The sequence below is a fragment of the Triticum dicoccoides genome, chromosome 7A (assembly GCF_002162155.2).
Source record: "Triticum dicoccoides isolate Atlit2015 ecotype Zavitan chromosome 7A, WEW_v2.0, whole genome shotgun sequence".
In the NCBI taxonomy this organism is placed as follows: domain Eukaryota; kingdom Viridiplantae; phylum Streptophyta; class Magnoliopsida; order Poales; family Poaceae; genus Triticum; species Triticum dicoccoides.
The window spans coordinates 696,057,221-696,078,526 of NC_041392.1; positions in this window are offsets into that span (position 1 = coordinate 696,057,221).

Sequence of the window (21,306 nt, forward strand, 5' to 3'; positions counted from 1 at the left end):
TAACTTTCAGGTTCTATTCTCCTTCGTTTTCAAGTCTGCTCTTGTTGTTTTCCTGACAATAGTAAGATGCCAATCCTATTAACCCTAAGGAGTTTAGCTTGAGCATGAAGTCACACATTTCACTGTTTGAGTTTGAAACTATTATTCTAAAAAACAGTAATTATTTAGTAACACTAATATTTCTTGAATAAGTTTGACCATAGTTTGACCACAATTTGACCATAGTTTGACCAGATTTGATCAAAATTCAAAAAATTGAAATAATTATTTAGTAACACTAATATTCTTGAATAATTATGTAGTAACATTAATACTTCTTGAATAAGTAGTTTGACCAGATTTAACAAAAAAAATTAAAAAAAACTTAAATTTGACCATATCTTTTTTTCCTTTTGGAATTTGAGGATTCTAAAATATTGCAAACTGGCCGTAGGCAGTCTCCATCGGATGCGGATTTTCGTGCTGAATTTTTTGATATATTATATGTTTTTTTCCGACATCGTATGCAAAAGTTATAGCCGTTTTACATTTTCCCTACAGTTTTTGCAAAACATGTCCAAATTTAAGTTTTCAAATTTTCCTAACTAATAGATGTAGTAATATAACTACCTCGAAGAAGGATTTTATTTTTTGAAGTTTTTATCATTTTCTTTTGATTTTTTCAGAATTGAAATGGCGACACACGAGGGGGGGTAGAGTTTGAAAATTGCCCTATAGTGCCGGTTTGTGTCACAAACCGGTACTATAGGTCAGACCCCGTTAGTACCGGTTCGTGGCACAAACCGGTACTAAAGGTTAGCCCTTTAGTACCGGTTTGTGACACGAACCGGTACTAAAGGTGATCGTGGGGCCCCGGCCTGATGCCAGCCTGCCATCACCCCTTTAGTACCGGTTCGTGGCACGAACCGGTACTAAAGGTTCAACACAAACCGACATTAATGCATAGCCGTTCGAACCGGCACTAATGGTACCATTAGTGCTAGTTCAAATTCAAACCGGCACTAATGTGCTTCACGTTTGACCCTTTTTCTACTAGTGTCCTAACACCGAATATAATCATACAGTCCGCCCCGAGCCCAAGTCGACATATCGTCAAGTGGTTCCTTGGATTCGTCGGATGTGAATAGCTTTTCACTTCCGACTGCTTCCACCCCTCGCCCTACGGACAATGCCGAGGTGTTGTCCCAAAAGGTTCCAAGCCAAGGGGAGGTGGTCCTTGAGGCGCCGCAAGGTGACCTTCCGGACTGTAGGCGAGAAGGGAGCAAGGCTCCCAAGGGCTCCAAGTCCGGCCCTGGGCCGAACATCGCACCGGAACCTTCAGTGGTTCCGGACTCCGGCAGGCGGCCCCCCACTAAGAAGGGCAAGCCTACCGTGCCGCTGACCGCCGTCCAACCGGAGGCACCGGATAACTTGCTGGAGGTGCTTAACGGCGCCTCCATCGACGAGGAGCACCGCACTATTATGAGTGCGGTGATCCAGAAAGTTCAGTCCACCAAGAGCGGGCTGATTGAAGCCTGTGCCAGCCTTCTAACAGGCTTTGAGGTATGTAAAAATATATATGAAAATATTACCGCATAGACAGTAGCCCCTGATGCTCTGTCTGGTGTTCACAAAGAAAAGCCGAATAGAGGATCCAATAATAAACGCAGGAGTCTAACATAAGTATGTCAATATGGGTATGCAGGCTGCGCTGCCGACCTCTGATGCACTGACTGCGGAGGTCGATGCGTTGAAGAAGAGCCTCAAGCGGTCCGAAAAAGAGCTCAGCCTTGCCAAGAAGCAGCTCGAGGAAAAAGAACGTAAGTAATACCTTGTGTAAGTATATATTAGAAAGATGTGGTTGCAAAAAATGACAGGATCATCGTGGCTATGGCAGGGGCCACGAACGAGGTGGCGACCCTGAAGCAAGCGTTGTCCGAGGCCGAAAGCAAAGCGGCCATGGAGCGCACCGAGCGAGGGAAATAGGAAGCGCGGGTGGAGGAGGTGCAGCAAGAGCTCCAGGCTCTCGTGAAAAAACACGAGAGTTTGGAGCTTGACTCGAAGACGCGAGAGTCCGAGCTCGCGGCGGCCCTTGAAAGCGCCAAGTCTGTCAAGGCCGAAGCCCAAAAAGCCCTCCAGGAAATTGAGGCGATGAAGAAGATAGTGGCGGGTAAGGCATTCATTATGCAAAGCAAACACGTGAAAGTGAATTACTTGTTACTTACCCGAGTCTGGAGCTCTCCAGGAGTGTTCGCAGATTTTCCCCGCAGCATGTCAGATGCCACCACCTACTACCGGGCCGAGGAAGGGAACTCAATGGAGAAGGTGTTCTGGTCTCAGTATGCTGAGGCCGGACACCCGGTGCCCTTGAGCGACCAGCTGAAGCAACTGGTCGAGCTCCATAAGGTGGCCGAACAGGCCATGAAGGGTCTTATAGTCCGGCTGTGGCCTAGAGAGGCCATGCCTGGGAGCTACTTTGGGCTGGTGAGGCAGCTGGCGGATGCCTCTCCATGGCTTGAAGTCATCAAGCACTCTGTCTGCATCAAGGGCGCCCGCAGGGCGCTTGCCCGTGTTAAAGTACACTGGGGAAAGATGGATGCTGAGAAGCTGGTGAAGGACGGGCCACCGCAGGGCAAGGAGCATCGCAATCCCGAGATGTATTATGAGGGTGTCCTGAAGGGTGCTCGTCTCGTAGCGGACGAGTGTACAAAAGATATAATATTCGAGTAAACTTGCTCGTGTAATCATGTAGTTATGAAAACTTGTTCATATGCGCTATGCAACGCTTGTTTGAATTTAAAATATTACCTTCTATTTGGCTGTTTATCAAATCTGAGAGATGGCTAGTCGTCGGCTTCTGCCCCCATGCCACGAGTGCTGGGGTGTTCGGGATAAACCTGAGCACTCTTGTTCCCATTGTTGGGTCCTTCGAGGGAGGTGCTCAGCACAATGAACAAGTTAATCCGATTTTAAAATCACTCTCACTTAGCCATAGAATTCTATAATTTTAAATTTTGGCGAAGCCCCTAGTATTCGGAAGGCCAAATTCGGGGCGCGATACACGCCTTAAGCCGGACAGGGCCGACTCCTCGCTCTAAGTGGCATAAGTCTTTAGGGACTCGAAAACCTCTCGAACAGCGACCAGTCTCTCGCCTTATCATGACATCAGTTTTAGCTTTCTCTACTGAGGTGCTTAGCCCAGCTGAACCGGGGCACAATGCAGTAGTTCTCCCAGTGCTACCTTAGCCGATATAGCGGAACGTAAGGTACCAAAACATGGGAGCCGGGCAAACCCAACTATTGACCAAAGACATGATTCGGAGCTGATGCATATAATGCTATAAGTTCGGGGTGCCGCACTTGTGAAAGTGTTCGGACTTCTCACACCATATTGTGGGGGTACTTAAGCCCCTGGTGTATTGGCCGTACCAAAGTGTATGGTTGCAAGGTGTCATTAATGAACACATATATAAAAGAAAAATGCAAAAACAGAATGAAGATATGCATTGTTTATTCAAAAAGGTGTGTTAAAGCAGAATGATACATGCAGTGCAATAAGCAAAAAGTAGGACTATGTCCCCTCCAAGGGCGGGCTGAAGAATAGTATTAAGGCAAGTATTACACGCGTTATCGTAATCCACCTGGGAGTTTCGTGGTGTGACGTAGCTTTCTGCCTTCTTGGTTGCTGCATGATATGTTCGGCAATCATGCTGCCGGACCGGGTTTCCAGAGATTAAAGTCCTGAAAAGAAAAAAAATAACAAAATGGGAAGCCCCTAGTGCGGTTTAAGCCATGTCTTGGGGTGTGTTGTAGTCATGTCCCCCTCCCCGCCTGTGCCCATGGTATTTTTAATGCGTAATTATGTACGCGTGGCACGAATTTTGCCGTTTGGCTTGGGCCGGGGTGGGGGCCGCATTGTTATGCGAGCTTGGAACGTGCCAGGTGGTCCTGTTGCTGATTACTCTGGGCGCGCTTGAAGGTGTTTGGGTCCTTAAACGTCGAACTAGTGGATTGCCTTAAGAGGCTGCTTTGCGCTTCCGCTGCGAGGGCTGCAGTGTGCTCCTCCGTTCGGAGAGAGCGCTCTATGTTTCCGTTAACTGTAATGACCCCCTGAGGTCCTGGCATCTTGAGCTTGAGGTATGCATAATGCGGTACCGCATTGAATCTTGCAAATGTGGTTCGCCCGAGCAGTGCATGATAACCACTGCGGAACGGGACTATATCGAAGATTAACTCTTCGCTTCGGAAGTTATCCGGGGATCCGAAGACCACTTCCAGTGTGACTAAGCCTGTGCAATGGGCCTCTACACCTGGTATGACGCCTTTAAAGGTCATTTTTGTGGGTTTGATCCTTGAGGGGTCTATACCCATTTTGTGCACTGTGTCCTGGTAAAGCAGGTTCAGGCTGCAGCCGCCATCCATAAGGACTCGAGTGAGGTGAAATCCGTCAATGATTGGTTCTAGGACCAGTGCGGCGAATCCGCCATGACGGATACTAGTGGGGTGGTCCCTGCGATCGAAGGTGATCGGACAGGAGGACCATGGGTTGAACTTTGGGGCGACTAGATCCAACGCATATACGTCCATGAGCGCACGCTTCCGCTCCCTCTTGGGGATGTGGGTTGCGTATATCATGTTCACCGTCCGCACTTGTGGGGGGAACCTCTTCTGTCCTCCGGTGTTCGGCTGCCGGGGCTCTTCCTCGTCATTGCTATGTGGCCCCTTATCTTTGTTTTCGGCATTTGACTTGCCGGCCTGCTTGAATACCCAACAATCCCTATTGGTGTGGTTGGCTGGCTTGTCGGGGGTGCCGTGTATTTGACACGAGCGATCGAGTATGCGGTCCAAACTGGACGGGCCCGGAGTGCTTCTTTCCACTGACCGGGTTTAGAGCCTTTGAATCTGGCATTGACTGTCGTATCCTCGGTATTGTCACTGTTAATGTGGCGCGTATATTTGTTGCGACGTGACCTGCCATTGTCGTCCTTGGTATCCGAAGTACCACGGTTCTTTGATATGTTATTACTGTGAGCCAGCCAGCTGTCTTCTCCCGCACAAAAGCGGGTCATGAGTGTCGTGAGGGCTGCCATAGATTTCGGCTTTTCCTGACCAAGGTGCCGGGCTAGCCACTCGTCGTGGATGTTGTGTTTAAAAGCTACTAGGGCCTCTGCATCCGGACAGTCGACGATTTGATTTTTCTTTGTTAGGAACCGTGTCCAGAATTGCCTAGCCGATTCCTCTGGCTGCTGAATTATATGGCTCAGATCATCAGCGTCTGGTGGTCGCACATAAGTGCCCTGAAAGTTGTCGAGGAATGCGGTTCCAGATCTTCCCAATAGCCAATGGACTCTGCTGGCAAGCTGTTGAGCCAATGCTGAGCTGGTCCTTTAAGTTTGAGTGGGAGGTATTTGATTGCGTGTAGGTCATCACCGCGGGCCATGTGGATGTGCAGGAGGAAATCCTCGATCCATACCGCAGGATCTGTCATGTCGTCATATGATTCTATGTTTACGGGTTTGAAACCCTCTGGGATTTGATGATCCATTACTTCATCTATGAAGCATAAGGGGTGTGCGGCACCTCTGTACTGGGCTATATCGCGACACAGCTCCAATGAGTCTTGCCCGCTGTGTTCGGCCCGGCTAGATTTACTTTTACTGTATCCGGCGTGACGTTTGTCGTCTCGCGTAGTGGCGCACCCTCGTGATCCGTAGATCGATCTTGCATGTTTTGCTTTGTCCTCCAGTACGTCTCGCAGGTCTGGCGTATTTCCCCATGCCTTTTTATTTGAATGGCGTCGGGGTGCAGGCTGAGCTTTTGGCTGGAATGCCTCTCTATCGCGGCCACGAGGTGGCCTATCAGCCGTGTCATACGCTTCTTCCTCCAGTCGGGGTAGCAACCTGCATTTTGGGTAACTCTTGGAGGGGCGTTCGAGTTTATATTCCTCGGCCGCGAGGACTTCGGTCCATCTGTCAGCTAGCAGATCTTGATCAGCTTGAAGCTGCGGCTGCTTTTTCTTAAGGCTATTTGCCATGGCTATAAGCCGGCGCTTGAAGCGCTCTTGCTCAATGGGATCCTCAGGCATGACAAATTCGTCGTCGCCGAGGCTTGCCTCGTCTTCGGAGGGAGGTATGTAATTATCATCCTCTTCCTCTCTATCTGCCACTCTCTCATGAGGGCTGACTTCTCCATCCTCCTGTGTTGAATCTTGCTGGAGGGGGTTGTCTTCGGCACTGTCCGGGGTGTTATTATCTCCTGTGCCGGAATCACCGTTTTTGCTTTGGCGGGACTTAGAGTGGCGCCGCTGACGCCGGCGCTTAGGTTGCTTCTTGGAGGGGTCATCCTCCGTTGTTCCATCGCCATTGCCTTCTTTGGGTGTGTCCACCATATATATGTCATACGACGAGGTGGCTTTCCACTGCCCTATAGGCGCTGATTCCTGTTCGTCTCCTGCATCGTCGTCCATACCGTCGATGTCTTCGGAGTCGAAGTCGAGCATGTCGGTCAAGTCATCGACACTGGCTATGAAGTGGGTGGTGGGTGGGCGTCGAATTTCTTCGTCGTCCGCATCCCAATCCCGCCGGTCATAATCCGGCCAGGACTCTCCTGACAAAGAGAGAGACCTTAGTGGATTCAGTATGTCACCGAAGGGCGAGTGCTGAAAGATATCCGCGGCAGTGAACTCCATGATCGGCGCCCAATCAGATTCGATTGGCAGGGGCGCGGATGGTCCAGAGTCCGGAGGAGAGTCCAACGGTGGGGAGTCACGGTCCTTGCGAAGGATAAGGTTAGTGTTTGGTTCGATCTCTGTTGAGGCTGCTGCCTCCGCGGCGGGGTCTAACCACCCGCCCTCAGATGGCGTAGTTGGCTCCGAATTAAAGGTCGGAGCAGCTGCAGGTGCGGTCCCCAAGACACTGTTTGGTGGCAGAGCTAAATCATGCCCATTGTGACAGTGCAGCGCACTCGGCAGGGGCTCGAATCCGTCGAAGATCAAGTCTCCGCGGATATCAGCCGTGTAGTTTAGGCTTCCAAACCTGACCTGATGGCTAGGGGCATAGCTTTCAATCTGCTCCAGATGGCCAAGCGAATTGGCCCGCAGTGCAAAGCCGCCGAATACAAAAATCTGTCCGGGGAGAAAAGTCTCACCCTGGACTGCATCGCTAACGATGATCGAAGGAGCCATCAAGCCTGATGATGACGACACAGAGGAACTCTCAATGAAAGCACCAATGTCGGTGTCAAAACCGGCGGATCTCGGGTAGGGGGTCCCGAACTGTGCGTCTAAGGCGGATGGTAACAGGAGGCAGGGGACATCATGTTTTACCCAGGTTCGGGCCCTCTTGATGGAGGTAAAACCCTACGTCCTGCTTGATTTATTCTTGATGATATGAGTATTACAAGAGTTGATCTACCACGAGATCGGAGAGGCTAAACCCTAGAAGCTAGCCTATGGAATGATTGTATGTTGTCCTACGGACTAAAACCCTCTGGTTTATATAGACACCGGAGGGGGCTAGGGTTACACAAGGTCGGTTACAAAGGAGGAGATATACATGTCTGTATTGCCTAGCTTGCCTTCCATGCCAAGTAGAGTCCCATCCGGACACAAGACGAAGTCTTCAATCTTGTATCTTCATAGTCCAACAGTCCGGCCAAAGGATATAGTCCGGCTGTCCGGAGACCCCTAATCCCGGACTCCCTCAGTGGGCAGCGAATTTCTTCGTCGTCCGCATCCCATTCTAGCTGGACATAGTTCGGCCAAGGTTCTCTTGACAGGGAGAGGGACCTCAATGAATTTAGCACATCGCCGAAAGGTGAGTGCTTGAAGATATCCGCGGAGGTGAACTCCATGATCGGCGCCCAATCGAATTTGATATGTGCAGATGCAGGCGGCTCAGAGTCCATGGCCGGAGAAGAATCCAATGGTTCGGCGGCACGGCTCTCGTAAGGGTGAAGTTAGTATCCGGCTCTATCGCCACTGAGAGTGCGGCCTCCATGGCGGGGTCTATCCCTCCGCTCTCGGATGGCGCGACTTGCTCCAGATTGATGACCGGAGTAGTTGCAGATGCGATCTCCCGAACCTTGTCCGACGGCAGAGTTACGTCATGCTCGTCGCGACCGTGCGGCACACCTGACATGGGCTCGAATCCGTCGAAGATCAAGTCTCCACGGATGTCGGACGTGTAGTTCAAGTCTCCGAATCTGACCTGATTGCCAGGGGCGTAGCTCTCAATCTGCTCCAGATGGCCAAGCGAATTGGCCCGCAGTGTGAAGCCGCCGAATACAAAGATCTTGATACGTCTCTAACGTATCTATAATTTTTGATTGTTCCACGCTATAATATTATCAACCTTGGATGTTTTATATGCATTTATATGCTATTTTATATGATTTTTGGTACTAACCTATTAACCTAGAGCCCAGTGCCAGTTTCTGTTTTTTCCTTGTTTTAGAGTATCGCAGAAAAAGAAAATCAAACGGAGTCCAATTGACCTGAAACTTCACGGAACTTATTTTTGGAAGGAAAGCAACCCGGGAGACTTGGAGTCCACGTAAGGGAAGCAACGAGGAAGCCACGAGGCAGGGGCGCACGCCCACCCACCCTGGGCGTGCCCTCCACCCTCGTGGGCCCTTCGTGGCTCCCCTGACGTACTTCTTCCGCCTATATATCTCCATATACCCTAAAACGATCGGGGAGCACAATAGATCGGGAGTTCCGCCGCCAGAAGCCTCCGTAGCCACTGAAAGCCAATCTAGACCCATTCCGACACCCTGCCGGAGGGGGCAATCCCTCTCCGGTGGCCATCTTCATCATCCCGGTGCTCTCCATGATGAGGAGGGAGTAGTTCTCCCTCGGGGCTGAGGGTATGTACCAGTAGCTATGTGTTTGATCTCTCTCTCTCTCTCTCTCGTGTTCTTGAGGTGATACGATCTTGATGTATCGCGAGCTTTGCTATTATATTTGGATCCTATGATGTTTCTCCTCCCCCTCTCTCTCTCTTGTAATGGATTGAGTTTCCCCTTTGAAGTTATCTTATCGGATTGAGTCTTTAAAGATTTGAGAACACTTGATGTATGTCTTGCCGTGCGTATCTGTGGTGACAATGGGATATCACGTGATTCACTTGATGTATGTTTTGGTGATCAACTTGCGGGTTTCGCCCATGAACCTATGCATAGGGGTTGGCGCATGTTTTCGTCGTGATTCTCCGGTAGAAACTTTGGGGCACTCTTTGAGGTTCTATGTGTTGGTTGAATAGATGAATCTGAGATTGTGTGATGCATATCGTATAATCATACTCGCAGATACTTGAGATGACATTGGAGTATCTAGGTGACATTAGGGTTTTGATAGATTTGTGTCTTAAGGTGTTATTCTAGTACGAACTCTAGGGCTGTTTGTGACACTTATAGGAATGGCCCAACGGATTGATTGGAAGGAATAACTTTGAGGTGGTTTCGTACCCTACCATAATCTCTTCGTTTGTTCTCCGCTATTAGTGACTTTGGAGTGACTCTTTGTTGCATGTTGAGGGATAGTTATGTGATCCAATTATGTTATTATTGTTGAGAGGACTTGCACTAGCGAAAGTATGAACCCTAGGCCTTGTTTCCTATCATTGCAATACCGTTTATGCTCACTTTTATCATTAATTACCTTGCTTTTTTATATTTTCAGACTACAAAAACTATTATCTACTATCCATAGTGCACTTGTATCACCATCTCTTCGCCGAACTAGTGCACCTATACAATTTACCATTATATTAGGTGTGTTGGGGACACAAGAGACTCTTTGTTATTTGGTTGCAGGGTTGCTTGAGAGAGACCATCTTCATCCTACGCCTCCTACGGATTGATAAACCTTAGGTCATCCACTTGAGGGAAATTTGCTACTGTCCTACAAATCTCTGCACTTGGAGGCCCAACAACGTCTACAAAAAGAAGGTTGTGTAGTAGACATCAAGCTCTTTTCTAGCGCCGTTGCCGGGGAGGTAAGCGCTTGAAGGTATATCTTTAGATCTTGCAATCGAGTCTTTTAGTTTCTTATTTTATCACTAGTTTAGTCTACCAAAGAAGGCTATATAAAAATGGAATTGAGTCTACCTCATACGCTTCATCTTTTTAATATCTTTCGTGAGTATGATGGAAAGGAAAATTGTGCCAAAGTGTTAGAAGAAGATGCATTAAAAATTTTAGCACTAAATATTTGAATGATAAGCATGATTGCAATGTTGTTAGTATGAATTCCTTGAATATCCATGATGTTAATGATATGCAAAGCCACAAGCTTGGGGAAGCTATGTTTGATGAAGATGATATTTTTAGTCCCCCAAGTTTTGATGAGAAAATTTATTATGATGAAAGCATGCCTCCTATCTATGATGATTATTGTGATGACACATATGCTTTAAATAATAATGATAACAATGAAACTTGTCATCTTGATTTCAATTTTCAATCCCATGATAGTTATTTTGTTGAGTTTGCTCCCACTACTACTCATGAGAAGAAATCCGCTTATGTGGAGAGTAGTAAAATTTCTATGCAAGTAGATCATGAAAAGAATGCTTTATGTGATGGTTATATTGTTGAATTCGTTCATGATGCTACTGAAAATTATTATGAGGGAGGAATATATGCTTGTAGGAGTTGCAATAATATCAAGTTCCCTCTCTATGTGCTTAAAGTTTTAAAGTTATCCTTGTTTTGCCTTCCTATGCTAGTTGATTATTGTTCCTACAAGTTGTTTGCTCACAAAATCCCTATGCATAGGAAGTGGGTTAGACTTAAATGTGCTAGTCATATTCTTCATGATGCTCTCTTTATGTTACAGTTCTTATCTTTTATGTGAGCATCATTGAAATCATCATGCCTAGCTAGGGGCGTTAAACGATAGCGCTTGTTGGGAGGCAACCCAATTTTATTTTTATTCCTTGCTTTTTGATCCTGTTTAGTAATAAATAATTTATCTAGCATATGTTTTGATTGAGTTTTTATGTTTTAGTTAGTGTTTGTGCCAAGTAGAACCATTGGGAAGACTTGGGGAAAGTCTTGTTGATCTTGCTGTAAAAAACAGAAACTTTAGCGCTCACGAGAATTGCTTCCATTTTTATTTGGAAAGTGATATTGAGTTAATTCTTTTTGAAGATGATTAATATACAAATTACTAACTTCCGGAAATTTATTTGAGAATTTTATGAGTTACATAAGTATATGTTTGATCCAGATTACTACATACTGTTCTGTTTTTGACAGATTCTGTTTTTCGTGTGTTGTTTGCTTATTTTGATGAATCTATGGCTAGTAATAGAGTTTATGAACCATAGAAAAGTTGTAATACAGTAGGTTTAACACCAATATAAATAAAGAATGAGTTCATTACAGGACCTTGAAGTGGTGATTTATTTTCTTATACTAACGGAGCTTGCGAGTTTTCTGTTAAGTTTTGTGTTGTGAAGTTTTCAAGTTTTGGGTAAAGATTCGATGGATTATGGAATAAGGAGTGGCAAGAGCCTAAGCTTGGGGATGCCCAAGGCACCCCAAGGTAATATTCAAGGATAACCAAGAGCCTAAGCTTGGGGATGCCCCGGAAGGCATCCCCTCTTTCGTCTTCGTTCATCGGTAACTTTACTTGGAGCTATATTTTTATTCACCACATGATATGTGTTTTGCTTAGAGAGTCAATTTATTTTGTTAGGATTTGCTTTATGTTATTTAGAACAATGTTTTGCATATTTTATTTCAATAAAAGTGGCATTGATAGCCTTTACTATGCCTATTTTACAAGTCCACATGTTGCTGTTTGAAAACAGAAAATTTACCGCTGTTGCAATAATTCCCTAGAAAAGTCAGAATGTGATAAAATGTTTAAACCTTTTGAATATTAAGATATGATAAATTTACTACAGTGGGAATTTTCTTTCATAATTTTTGGAGTTAGGGAAGTATGGATCTTGCTGCACTCTTTACAGACTGTCCTGTTTAGGCAGATTGCTGTTATGTTTGCATTGTTTGCATATGTTTGCTTCTTTAATGATTCTATTTGAGGATAGGACTATTAAATATGCAGAGTCATTTAGTATGCAATGTTGAATAATAATTTTAGTGATTTTCTACAGTAGAGTATGATAAGGTTTTGGCAATGGTTTATACTAACTTATCTGACGAGTCCTTGTTGAGTTTTGTGTGGATGAAAGCTTTTGAGATTTAGGGAGACCGTGATATGAGAGGAATTAAGGAGACACAAAAGCTCAAGCTTGGGGATTCCCAAGGAATCCCAAGATAATATTTCAAGAAGTCACAAGCGTCTAAGCTTGGGGATGCCCTGGTTGGCATCCCACCTTTCTTCTTCAACAACTATCGGTTAGTTTCGGTTGATCCTAAGTTTTTACTTCTTCACATGATGTTTGCCATTATTATAATGCTATTTTCTTTAGTTTTGCTTGCTGTTTTAATAAAATACCAAGACCTGAAATTATTAAATGTTAGAGAGTCTTCATATAGTTGCATAATTGTTCGACTACTCATTGATCTTCACTTATATCTTTCAGAGTAGTTTGTCATTTGCTCTAGTGCTTCACTTATATCTTTTTAGAGCACGGTGGTGGTTTTATTTTGTAGAAATAGATTAACTCTCATGCTTCACTTATATCATTTTTAGAGTATTTAGAACAGCATGGTAATTTGCTTTGGTTATGAATTTAGTCCTAATATGATGGGCATCCAAGAGGGATATAATAAAAACTTTCATATAACGTGCATTGAATACTATAAGAAGTTTGATACTTGATGATTGTTTTGAGATATGAAGATGGTGATATTAGAATCATGTTAGTTGAGTAGTTGTGAATTTGAGAAATACTTGTGTTGAAGTTTGTGATTCCCGTAGCATGCACATATGGCGAACCGTTATGTGATGAAGTCGGAGCATGATTTATTTATTGATTGTCTTCCTTATGAGTGGCGGTCGGGGACGAGCGATGGTCTTTTCCTACCAATCTATCCCCCTAGGAGCATGCACATAGTACTTTGTTTTAATAACTAATAGATTTTTGCAATAAGTATGTGAGTTCTTTATGACTAATGTTGAGTCCATGGATTATATGCACTCTCACCCTTCCACCATTCCTAGCCTCTCTAGTACCGCGCAACTTTCGCGGTACCATAAACCCATCATATACCTTCCTCAAAACAACCACCATACCTACCTATCATGGCATTTCCATAGCCATTCCGAGATATATTGCCATGCAACCTTCCATCGTTCCGTTTATTATGACACGCTCCATCATTGTCATATTGCTTTGCATGATCATGCAGTTGACATTGTATTTGTGGCAAAGCCATCGTTCATAATTCTTTCATACATGTCACTCATGCATCATTGCACATCCCGGTACATCGCCGGAGGCATTCATATAGAGTCATATCTTGTTCTAAGTATCGAGTTGTAATTCTTGAGTTGTAAGTAAATAAAAATGTGATGATCATCATTATTAGAGCATTGTCCCAGTGAGGAAAAGATGATGGAGACTATGATTACCCCACAAGTCGGGATGAGACTCCGGAAAAAAATAAAAAAATAAAAGAGGCCAAAGAAGCCCAAATAAAAAAAGAGAAAAGAGGCCATAAAAAAGAGAAAAGGCCCAAATAAAAAAATAAAAAAATAAATGAGAGAAAAAGAGAGAAGGGGCAATGCTACTATCCTTTTACCACACTTGTGCTTCAAAGTAGCACCATGATCTTCATGATAGAGAGTCTCTTGTTTTGTCACTTTCATATACTAGTGGGAAATTTTCATATAGAACTTGGCTTGTATATTCCAATGATGGGCTTCCTCAAAATGCCCTAGGTCTTCGTGAGCAAGCGAGTTGGATGCACACCCACTAGTTTCTTTTGTTGAGCTTTCATACATTTATAGATCTAGTGCATCCGTTGCATGACAATCCCTACTCACTCACATTGATATCTATTAATGGGCATCTCCATAGCCCGTTGACACGCCTAGTTGATGTGAGACTATCTTCTCCTTTTTGTCTTCTCCACAACCACCATTCTATTCCACCTATAGTGCTATGTACATGGCACACGCTCATGTATTGCGTGAAGATTGAAAAGGTTTGAGAACATCAAAAGTATGAAACAATTGTCTGGCTTGTCATCGGGGTTGTGCATGATTTAAATATGTTGTGTGGTGAAGATGGAGCATAGCCAGACTATATGATTTTGTAGGGATAGCTTTCTTTGGCCATGTTATTTTGAGAAGACATGATTGCTTTGTTAGTATGATTGAAGTATTATTATTTTTATGTCAATATTAAACTTTTGTCTTGAATCTTATGGATCTGAATATTGTTGCTACAATAAAGAGAAATACATGATGAATATGTTAGGTAGCATTCCACATCAAAAATTCTGTTTTTATCATTTACCTACTCGAGGACGAGTAGGAATTAAGCTTGGGGATGCTGATACGTCTCCAACGTATCTATATTTTTTGTTTGTTCCATGCTATTATATTATGAACCTTGGATGTTTTATATGCATTTATATGCTATTTTATATGATTTTTGGGACTAACCTATTAACCTAGAGCCCAGTGCCACTTTCTGTTTTTCCTTGTTTTAGAGTATCGCAGAAAAGGAAAATCAAACGGAGTCCAATTGACCTGAAACTTCACGGAACTTATTTTTGGAAGGAAAGCAACCCGGGAGACTTGGAGTCCACGTAAGGGAAGCAACGAGGAAGCCACGAGGCAGGGGGGCGCGCCCACCCCCCCTCGGCGCACCCTCCACCCTCGTGGGCCCCTCGTGGCTCCCCTGATGTACTTCTTCCGCCTATATATCTTCATATACCCTAAAACGATCGGGGAGCACAATAGATCGGGAGTTCCGCCGCCAGAAGCCTCTATAGCCACCGAAAGCCAATCTAGACCCGTTCCGACACCCTGCCAGAGGGGGCAATCCCTCTCCGGTGGCCATCTTCATCATCCCGGTGCTCTCCATGACGAGGAGGGAGTATTTCTCCCTCGGGGCTGAGGGTACGTACCAGTAGCTATGTGTTTGATCTCTCTCTCTCTCTCTCTCTCTCTCTCTCTCTCTCTCGTGTTCTTGAGGTGATACGATCTTGATGTATCGTGAGCTTTGCTATTATATTTGGATCCTATGATGTTTCTCCTCCCCCTCTCTCTCTTGTAATGGATTGAGTTTCCCCTTTGAAGTTATCTTATCGGATTGAGTCTTTAAAGATTTGAGAACACTTGATGTATGTCTTGCCGTGCGTATCTGTGGTGACAATGGGATATCACGTGATTCACTTGATGTATGTTTTGGTGATCAACTTGCGGGTTCCGCCCATGAACCTATGCATAGGGGTTGGCACACGTTTTCGTCGTGATTCTCCGGTAGAAACTTTGGGGCACTCTTTGAGGTTCTATGTGTTGGTTGAATAGATGAATCTGAGATTGTGTGATGCATATCGTATAATCATACTCGCAGATACTTGAGATGACATTGGAGTATCTAGGTGACATTAGGGTTTTGATAGATTTGTGTCTTAAGGTGTTATTCTAGTACGAACTCTAGGGTTGTTTGTGACACTTATAGGAATAGCCCAACGGATTGATTGGAAGGAATAACTTTGAGGTGGTTTCGTACCCTACCATAATCTCTTCGTTTGTTCTCCACTATTAGTGACTTTGGAGTGACTCTTTGTTGCATGTTGAGGGATAGTTATGTGATCCAATTATGTTATTATTGTTGAGAGGACTTGAGCGAAAGTATGAACCCTAGGCCTTGTTTCCTATCATTGCAATACCGTTTATGCTCACTTTTATCATTAGTTACCTTGCTTTTTTTATATTTTCAGATTACAAAAACTATTATCTACTTTCCACATTGCACTTGTATCACCATCTCTTCGCCGAACTAGTGCGCCTATACAATTTACCATTGTATTGGGTGTGTTGGGGACACAAGAGACTCTTTGTTATTTGGTTGCAGGGTTGCTTGAGAGAGACCATCTTCATCCTACGCCTCCTACGGATTGATAAACCTTAGGTCATCCACTTGAGGGAAATTTGCTACTGTCCTACAAACCTCTGCACTTGGAGGCCCAACAACGTCTACAAGAAGAAGGTTGTGTAGTAGACATCAGATCTGCCCGGGGAGGAAAACCTCACCCTGGACCGCATCGCTATTAACGATTGAAGGAGCCATCAAGCCTTACGGTGACGACACAGTGGAACTCTCAATGAAAGCACCAATGTCGGTGTGAAAACCGGCGGATCTTGGGTAGGGGGTCCCGAACTGTGCGTCTAAGGCGGATGGTAACAGGAGGCAGGGGACACGATGTTTACCCAGGTTTGGGCCCTCTTGATGGATGTAATGCCCTACGTCCTGCCTGATTGTTCTTGATGATATGAGTAGTACAAGAGTTGATCTACCACGAGATCATAGAGGCTAAACCCTAGAACCTAGCCTATGGTATGATTGTATGTTGTCCTACGGACTAAAACCTCCGGTTTATATAGACACCGGAGGGGGATAGGGTTACACAAGGTCGGTTACAAGGGAGGAGATATACAAATCCGTATTGCCTAGCTTTCCTTCCACGCCAAGGAAAGTCCCATCCGGACACGGGACGAGGTCTTTAATCTTGTATCTTCATAATCCAACAGTCCGGCCAAAGGATATAGTCCGGCTGTCCGGAGACCCCCTAATCCAGGACTCCCTCATTGACCATCAACACTTGATGCTCCTTCTTGATTTCTACCCTCCGCAGCCTTTAGCATTGCGAAGAGCTCGGGAATTGTCTTATCCATCCCTTGCATATTATAGTTCATCACGAAGCTTTTGTAGCTTGGTGGCAGTGATTGAAGAACTCTATCAATGGCACTATCATCAGGAAGATTAACTCTCAGTTGAGTCAAGTGGTTGTGGTACCCGGACATTCTGAGTATATGTTCACTGACAGAACTATTCTTCTCCATCTTGCAGCTATAGAACTTATTGGAGACTTCATATCTCTCAATTCGGGCATTTGCTTGAAATATCAACTTCAACTCCTGGAACATCTCATATGCTCCATGACGTTCAAAACATCGTTGAAGTCCTGATTCTAAGTCGTAAATCATGGCACACTGAACTATTGAGTAGTCATCAACTTTGCTCTGCCAGACGTTCATAACATCTGGAGTAGCTCCTGCAGTGGGCTTTGCACCTAGCGGTGCTTTCAGGACATAATTCTTCTGTGCAGCAATGAGGATAATCCTCAAGTTATGGACCCAGTCCGTGTAGTTGCTACCATCATCTTTCAACTTAGCTCTCTCTAGGAACGCATTAAAATTCAAAGGAAAAGTAGCACAGTCCATTTATCTACAAGAACATAGACATGCAAAATACTATCAGGTACTAAGTTCATGATAAATTAAAGTTTAATTAATCATATTACTTAAGAACTCCCACTTAGATAGATATCCCTCTAGTCATCTAAATTATCATGTGATCCATATCAACTAAACCATGTCCGATCATCACGTGAGATGGACAAGTTTTCAATGGTGAACATCACTATGTTGATCATATCTACTATATGATTCACGCTCGATCTTTCGGTCTCAGTGTTCCGAGGCCATATCTGCATACGCTAGGCTCGTCAAATTTAACCTGAGTATTCTGCTTGTGCAAAACTGGCTTGCACCCGTTGTGTGTGAACGTAGAGCTTATCAAACCTGATCATCACGTGGTGTCTCGGCACGACAAACTGTAGCAACGGTGCATACTCAGGGAGAACACTTATACCTTGAAATTTAGTGAGAGATCATCTTATAATGCTACCACCATAGTAAGCAAAATAAGATGCATAAAGGATAAACATCACATGCAATCAATATAAGTGATATGATATGGCCATCATCATCTTGTGCCTTTGATCTCCATCCCCAAAGCACCGTCATGATCACCATCATCACCGGCGTGACACCTTGATCTCCATCGTAGCATCATTGTCGTCTTGACAACTATTGCTTCTACGACTATCACTACCGCTTAGTGATAAAGTAAAGCAATTACATGGCGATTGCATTTCATACAATAAAGCGACGACCATATGGCTCCTGCCAGTTGCCGATAACTGTTACAAAACATGATCATCTCATATAACAATTTATATAATCATGTATTGACCATATCACATCACAATATGCCCTGCAAAAACAAGTTAGACGTACTCTACTTTGTTGTTGCAAGTTTTACGTGGCTGCTACGGGCTTAGCAAGAACCGTTCTTACCTACACATCAAAAACCACAACGAATTTTCATCAAGTGTGATGTTTAACCTTCAACAAGGACCGGGCCTAGTCACACTCTATTCAACTAAAGTTGGAGAAACAGACACCCAGTAGCCACCTGTGTGTGAAGCACGTCGGTAGAACCAGTCTCATGAACGCGGTCATGTAATGTCGGTCTGGGCCGCTTCATCCAACAATACCGCTGAATCAAAGTATGACATGCTGGTAAGCAGTATGACTATTATCGCCCACAACTCTTTGTGTTCTACTCGTGCATATAACATCTATGCATAGACCTTGGTCGGATGCCACTGTTGGGGAACGCAGTATTTCAAAAAAATTCCAACAATCACGCAAGATCTATCTAGGAGATGCATAGCAACGAGCGGGGGAGAGTGTGTCTACGTACCCTCATAGACCGAAAGTGGAAGCGTTTAGTAACGCGGTTAATGTAGTCGAACGTCTTCGCGATCCAATCGATCCAAGTACCGAACGCACGGCACCTCCGCGATCTGCACACGTTTAGCTCGGTGACGTCCCTCGAACTCTTGATCCAGTTGAGGCCAAGGGAGAGTTTCGTCGGCACGACCGCGTGGTGACGGTGATGATGAAGTTACCGATGCAGGGCTTCGCCTAAGCACTACGACAATATGACCGAGGTGGAAAACTGTGTAGGGGGGCACCGCACACGGCTAAGAGATTGTCTCTTGTGCCTTTGGGGTGCCCCCCTCCCACGTATATAAAGGGAGGAGAGGAGGCCGGCCATACGTGTGGCGCACCAAGGGGGGAAGTCCTACTTGGACTCCCGGTCCAAGTAGGATTCGGCCCCCCCTTTCCTATTCCCACAAGGAGAAGGGGGAAAGAGGAGGAGGAGAGAAGGAAAGGGGGCCGCCCCCCAACCCTAGTCCAATTCGGTTTGGGCTTGGGGGGTGCGCCTCCACCTGGCCGCTGCCTCCTCTCTTCCACTAGGGCCCATGAAGGCCCATTAACCCCCCCCCCTCGGGGGGGGGGGGGTTCCGGTAACCTCTCGGTACTCTAGAAAATACCTGAAAGACTTCGGAACCATTCCGGTGTTCGAATATAACCTTTCAATATATCGATCTTTATGTCTCGGCCATTTCAAGACTCCTCGTCATGTCCGTGATCTCATCCGGGACTCCGAACAAACTTCGGTACATCAAATGACATAACTCATAATACAAATCGTCATCGAACGTTAAGCGTGCGGACCCTACAGGTTCGAGAACTATGTAGACATGACCGAGACACATCTCCGGTCAATAACCAATAGAGGAAACTGGATGCTCATATTGGCTCCTACATATTCTACGAAGATCTTTATTGCTCAAACCGCATAACAACATACGTTGTTCCCTTTGTCATCGGTATGTTACTTGCCCGAGATTCGATTGTCGGTATCATCATACCTAGTTCAATCTCATTACTGGCAAGTCTCTTTACTCGTTCCATAATGCATCATTCCGTGACTAACTCATTAGTCACATTTCTTGCAAGGCTCATAACGATGTGCATTACCGAGAGGGCCCAGAGATACCTCTCCGATACACAGAGTGAAAAATCCTAATCTTGATCTATGCCAACTCAACAAACACCATCGGAGACACCTGTAGAGCATCTTTATAATCGCCTAGTTACGTTGTGACGTTTGATAGCACACTAAGTTTCCTCCGGTATTCGGGAGTTGCATAATCTCATAGTCATAGGAACATGTATAAGTCATGAAGAAAGCAATAGCAATAAACTAAACGATCATAGTGCTAAGCTAACGGATGGGTCTTGTCCATCACATCATTCTCTAATGATGTGATCCCGTTCATTAAATGACAACACATGTCCATGGCTAGGAAACTTAACCATCTTTGATTAACGAGCTAGTCAAGTAGAGGCATACTAGGGACACTATGTTAGTCTATGTATTCACATATGTACTAAGTTTCCGGTTAATACAATTCTAGCATGAATAATAAACATTTATCATGATATAAGGAAATATAAATAACAACTTTTTTATTGCCTCTAGGGCATATTTCCTTCAGGTGCCACCAAGGGCCCAAAGCGGTTGGACCAAAGAGTTCATATGGACCAAGGCTGCTTGGGGAGGGATCCTCCTAGATGGGGACTACTGGAGTGGCCAGTCCAGGGAGAACTCCTCCTCCCTAGGTCGGCAAACCTCTTGGGCCTCCACCTATATATAGGTGGTAGGGGCACACCAAAACACACAAGCCACGAATTCCCCTTCCCTCATTGCCTCTGCGACCCATTCTCATCTCTCTAGTTTTCTCGGTGGATCTTTCATTCGAGACGGTGAAGCTCTGTTGAACCACTACTTCCGTATGTGTGGATACCGACAGATGCACTGTACTTTCGGTGCTCGATCTATAGATCAGTTCGAGGGATAAATTCTCATGGCTAAGAGGAATATAACCTAGTCGTGGACCAACAATCCACACCAACTCTACTTCCGCCGCACTCTAGTTAGTAATGATCTGATCCAATCTCATGTGCATCTTCATAGTGATCTTAGGAGTTGATTCATAGGGTTTGTTTTTGTTTTCTACTATGTTTCCCAACATTTTCACTTTCCCTCCAACGGGGTCTTAAGAAAAAACATTAGTGTTATCTTGTGTTGAGTTTCTATTAGAAAAAGCGACAGGGAGCAAGGGCGCGACAAAGCGTGCATTCCCTTCTAGTACCATAGCAAATCATATGTCGTAGCCCATGTGGCGAGGTTCAGTGGGTATGGCTTTTCGACCAAATCACATCAACGCACAAGTTTGCTACTCATGGGATAAAGAAATCATTGTAAACATTCCTTCTCTTCGTCCCTTGTATTCCCTTCATTTCTTTTTATTTGGTATATTAGGTTTGTCATAAGTAAATTTTAGTAAAATTTGACCAAACTTAATAACATCAACAGGTGAGCGTAGGAGGAGTTATGCTCAAGTTTTAATGTGAGGTGGTCAAGCTCAAACCCAGGCTGGTTAGGCCACCAACTTGTGGTGTTAACTAGTAGA